The sequence below is a fragment of the Pinus tabuliformis genome, chromosome 2_2 (genome assembly GCF_031772625.1).
Source record: "Pinus tabuliformis cultivar Carrire ecotype Pingquan chromosome 2_2, CPIR1, whole genome shotgun sequence".
NCBI classification, from domain to species: Eukaryota; Viridiplantae; Streptophyta; class Pinopsida; order Pinales; family Pinaceae; genus Pinus; species Pinus tabuliformis.
Window position 1 is genome coordinate 1198719381 of NC_142300.1, and position 6000 is coordinate 1198725380.

Below are 6000 nucleotides of genomic sequence, written 5' to 3' on the forward strand. Positions count from 1 at the left end.
TTTTTAGGATTGATTGAAATCCCAAACCTTCTGCACTTTAGGAACACTTTCTTTAAATGCTGCAAATGGTCTTGATGGCTCTTGGAGTACACTATTATATCATCAAGGTAGACAATGACAAACTTATCCTTCTCTCCTACAAATGCTATATCCATAGCTCTCTGAAAGGTGGCTCCAGCATTCATCAACCCAAAAGGCATCTTGGAATACATAAAAGTGCCCCAAGGAGTGGTGAATGCAATCTTCTCTTGATCATCTAGATGTACAGCAACCTGGTTATACCCTGAAAATTCATCCAGGAAAGACATCACTTTGGCTCCCGAGACTTTCTGTAGCAAATGCTCCATCTTGGGTAGAGGGTAATTGTCTTTCTTAGAGCATTTGTTTAAGTTCCTGAAATCAACGCAGAGCCTGATTTCTCCACTTTTATCCTCACCACCGCCAAGTTGGCCAGCCATTTTGAATATCTGAGAGGGACTACGATTTTGGCAGCCAGTAACTTCTTGATTTCCTTTTCAATCAGCGGGAGGAGCAAAGGATTTATTGGTCTCAGTTTCTGCCTGAAAGGGATGGTGTCTTTCTCTAAAGGGATTTTATGCTGGATGATCTTTTTGTCATATGTTTTCAGGTCACTATATTCCCAGGCAAAGACATCAGTAAATTGCTTCAATAAATTGCAGTACTCAGAACTTTGGGTAGTAGATAGATGGGTGGACAGATTTATATATCTTGGAAGATCCGGACTCCCTATATTATGCCTATGGACTGCAAATTGGTCTTCTTTTTGGGTAGCCTTATAAGGCATATCATTCTAATCAAACAACTTTTCTAAGGGAACCAGGCCTTTACGTATCTGATTGTTGGGCAGTTGGACAATGCTATCTTTGCCAATTTTGTTCCTAAGCCGAGACTGGGGACTTTCTTCTAAGGCTTCATTCTCTTGATCAATTTGCATTTAGAGAATTCATCAATGACTTGCAGAAATCTATGCACTTCATCATCATCCTCAAAAACTTTCCAATGCTGGACATTATCAAGCAAGGATGGTCTATATTTCATCTGAACTTCATAAACTAGTCTGGGAGGCATGGGAGGGATAAACATGCTAGCAGACACAGCAAGGGAATCAGTGAGCTGATTTTTAACTCTAGGGATATATGAGATACAAAAATTATCAAAAGAATCTTTGAGTCTCCATACCTCATCTCTATATGCTTTCAGCCTTGGGTGCTTTGCTTGGAACGTTTTGTTCTTTTGTTGAATGATAAGATTAGCATCTCCAAACACTTTTATGTTTCTGATTTCTCTGTCTTTAGCTGCGTTAAGGCCCAATATCAGAGCCTCATATTCTGCTATATTGTTGGTGACTTGGAAAGCCAGCTTAAAAGACAGATGTGTGCTTTCTTGTTCTGGAGATATCAGCACCACCCCTGCTCCTGCAGTTTCCCTGGAACATGCTCCATCAAAGAACATCTCCCAAACCTGATTTCCTTGCTCTCCCTCGGCCTGGACTACTGGTTTCTTGAGCTGCAATGAGGCGTTCTGGGATTCTTCAATTTGGAGGATACAAGCTCCAAAATCGGTGTCCACAACATAAATGGGATGATTAGAAGGATTCTTCTCATCACTGATGATATAGGCCAGTTGTGCTTCTCTGTACAATCTCTTGCTTTCCCCTCCAAAAGTTGGGATAGTGGCATAAGATAAATCATTTTGTAATGTCCCACCTAGTCTCTAAATCCACCTTCTGGATAGCAGCATGCCAAACTTGGGAGGGACATCCGCTACCACAATATCCATAATCATGCTCTTCATGGGCAGTTGAGTTAGGGTAATGGCTAGGTCTTTGATTAATCCTAGTCATTTTACCTTTCTCGAATCAAATGAAAATAAATCATGATATGGTCTAGTAATATCAAGGCCTAACCCTTCCATGACATCTTTTGGCATCAAATTGTGGCTGGCCCCTGTGCCTAGTAGGCAATTATGGAGGGTTTTGTCATGAATGGTAAAGAAGACATAGAATGATGGGGAGCTATTATCAGCAGGTTTGATAATTGGGCTAAGCACAACTGTAGGCTTATCATCTTACAAATTTACATAGTCATGGGAGACTTGTGAGGATTTCAGCTCAAGAGCAGCAAGGATATGCTTTTGCAAAACTTCACTCTTTGCAAGTTCTATCAGAGGCACACATATTTTTAACTTCTGGACTTCTGATTCAAAGCTGAAAGGGGAAGGAGACTTATCAGGACCTCTTACCTCTTGAGCTAGTGCTTTGAGGATGACTGGGTTAGCTGCTGGCCTTTTCTGTCTGATATTCTATTTCTCTGTTGGGACAACAACTCTTTGGGCAGGATTCTCCTTGACGTTGTTTCCTTTTGACCTTAGATTATATCTTTGCTGCTCATTAGTCTGTAGAACAACCTCTTCGTCCCACTTTTGACTGGTTTGGTCCTGTAACAATGATTCTTCATAGGTAGCCAATGTCAAAAAGGCAGCATCGCCTTTATATTCCATGCAATGAATTTCATCTTCTTCTTCAAACTACTCCTCTTCCATGACTACGTTCTGGAAGGGAGCCTTCACTCTTTGCTGTTCATTTGCTTCTTTGCCCTTTTGAATGATCTACAATTGTTCATTTTCTCTTTTGAATGGATTTGGGTTTCTCAGAGCAAATGTGTTTGGAAGCCTTGCCTTTCCAGAGCTCTGCCCAACCTTCAGCTTAGATATCTCAGCAGCCAATGACTCTATCATTTTAGTCACTTTGTCTAATTTGGGTTCTTACGATGAAGAAATGGAAGAAGAAGCCTCAGCATGACTTTTGAGCTTGTCTGCAGGCATGATATTAGATTCCACCTCTAAAGCTACATCCTGCATTTCAGCTAGAGTAGCACATCTTCTTTCTCTCAAAAGTAGGAAAAAATCAGAGTCAAAAGCATTGGCATAGGTGAGTTTGGCAGAGGTGGGGGTAGGCTTTACTTCAGCTGGTATCTTGCTATACATACGGTTAAATCTTTTATTAAAATTAGGCAATGATTCCCCATTTTCCCTCTTGAGGTTTCCAAACTTTGTATGGTAATAGAGTAGGTCTTTCTTATCTCCCCAATGCTTCAAAAATACATCATCTAAGGCTTCAATGTCTGCTATGGACCTAGGGGGCAATTCTTTGAACCACTTTCTAGCCTCTCCATCAAGGCTCTGGACAAACACTCTCATCCACACATCATCTTCACTAATATATAGGTTATCATCATAAATATAAAAAGACTCAAGGTGTTCTTCAACTGTTACTCCCTTTGTACCAGTGAATTTAGGCATATATTTTTGATACTCTCCTACAGGCATGGCATTTAAAGGAATAGGCAAGACCAGGGGTCCATACCTAGCAGCTATGATTCTTTCCATCTTTGTGGGTGCTTGTTGGCCTGCCATGATTGGGGTAGGTGGAAGGATACTGACAGTTTGAACAGTAGGGAGCAGTGAAATGGATGATAGAAATAAAGGAGTATGAGGGAATGTATGGAGAACTTTCTTTGGACTGAGATCTAAAGGGGAACTAAATGAACAAGGAGCTTTGTGAATCTCTAAAGGTGTTTCTTCACTAATAATGTTAGGCTCTAAATCCTCAAACTGTATATTCTTAGCTATAATCTTCTCTTGCAGAGATACATAAGGTTTCTTAGGCTTACCTAATCCTGATGCTCCTTTCTGTGATGTTTTTCTCTGCTTAAAAATCTTCTCAAGGTCAGGCATTGGGTCAGCTGGTGATTTCTGAGGATTTCTCCGGGTATGCCTCACAAACGGAGCCAGAACTGTAATGTGGAGTCGCCACTAGGTTGGTCCTCCAGTAGAGTTTCCAGATAGATGATTACAACTAGAAATGTGTCCAGGCTTTGTCTATCATCAAAGCTGGAACTGTGTCGTTCTCCCAGGGAAGCTGAGCTTCAATCTCCTCTCCCCGGCAATGGCTCCAATTAATGTTATCACCCTGTTGTGCTCTACAACAACCCCCCATTTCATAACATTTTATTCACAAAATTATCATATGAAATGGGTCCCTTAGAGTTTAATTGGTATCAACATTGTATCTTTCAAAAAGGTCCGATAACCAAATGAAAACATTATATAAAAGCCTTTTGAAAAACCCATTTGATCAAATAAAACAAACCTTTATCATTGCGATAAAGCGATCGCAATGACATGAGGTACATAAATAAGTGGCACATTGGTCTCCGCCGATGCGATATCGCTATCGGCTATCGGCAATACTTTATGCACATTTTAAAGCGCCCCCATACCAATTCTCCCGATGCGATGCGCAATCGGCGATCGGCGATCAGCGATACTCTTTACGCAGTCTTAAATTGCTCCAAGCCATTCACCCCGATGCGATGGATATCGCAATCGGCAATCGGCAGTATCCTATGCACAATAATAAGGCGCCCAGGTCATACCCCCGATGCGATGCGATATCGCAATCGGCAATCGGCGATACACTATCAATGCACATTGTTATGCCCATTCACCCCGATGCGATGCGATTTCGCTATCGGCGATCGGGGTTTCAAAATTGTCAACACAAGGATTTAAGTGTTCCCGACACCCGATTATGATATTGCGCGGATTTCAAAAAAAGCCGTTAAATGAAGAGATATCATGATTTGTTTCATATTAAAGGCTTGATCCGTCCAACAATGATTCGCCTGCGCACAACCGCCAAAACGCCCACAGCACGCTTAAATGAATCATTCAGCCGATTAACTATATAATGGGCATTTAAGATTGGCAGGTTTTAAACGGCCATTTAATGTGATCGTAAGTCCTAAAATCCTCCCATGGATTGTGTCTGCGCCCATTTTAAAAGCTACTCCCTTATTACGCATCTGTCAATATTTCTCATCACTTGCAAGTTTTCATTGCTATTTCTCTGTATTACGTATATTTGCGCCTCTGTGCAGAATTCATCCAAAGGAGAAAGCTCAAGCAAAATGGGGAAGAAATCCAAAAAGACCACAGGTGCTTCCACTACGCCAGCTGCAGGACAAGTTCTCACTGACAAGAAGAAAGGATTAATTTCGGATACAACATGTTCAGGTCTCGGCAGAACTACTTGGCAGGGTACCTACAACTTAATTGAAATTGAGCAACCTACGGTGACAATAGCAGAAGCCAGTGCTGATTCCACTCGGAAATCTGAGTGCACTCTTAAAGATTTAGCTGACTCCTTCCTTCACCGGATAGCAGCCAGGGAGCAGATTCTCCCATACACAGATGTAGTGCGTTGGGCAATTGAAGAAATCCCAATCATGGACAGAACCTTCAGCACCAGGGACGGGAGGATTTTCGGGTCGTTCAAAGCTGAGCACTTGAGGCAAATGTACCATTTGCCTAAGCCAGAGAAGATATACAATAAGGCCTTCCTGGAAAAATTCGCAAACGAGAATGAAGTTGAATTCGAACCCATCAGGGATTGGAGACAAAATCCGGCAAAGCACAAACATGAGTCTTCCGGTAAGTACTCAGTTGATTCCCTGGCTTCTCCTTATTGCTACGCTGGAATAATGATGTGTAGATTGTGGGGATTGCATGACTCCTCTAATTTCACCATAGAGATGGTTCCTTTAATGGAAGCTGCAGTGAACAGTCAAATAATGGATTGGGCCACTATTCTCTCAGATAAACTAGCCAAAGCTGTTCTTGATTTTAGAAATCAGACTGTCATCTCTGAAAGGAAAATTCCCCCATTCTATTACAGTGCATATATTTTAGATACATTATGTTTCAATTCTGAATTTCTCGTGCTCGGCTGGAGGTGGATGCCACAAGATCCCATGGCTATCCACATATACCATCAGAAATTGTGGAAGTCCTCTTACAAACACCATCTGTACCAAGTCTGCAATGGCTTTATGGTGCCTATTTATTATTCTATTTTTGATAAACCCATTCCCAAGATTTCCTATCAAGCTTCGTTTGATTTAACAGCGGTAGGGAGTT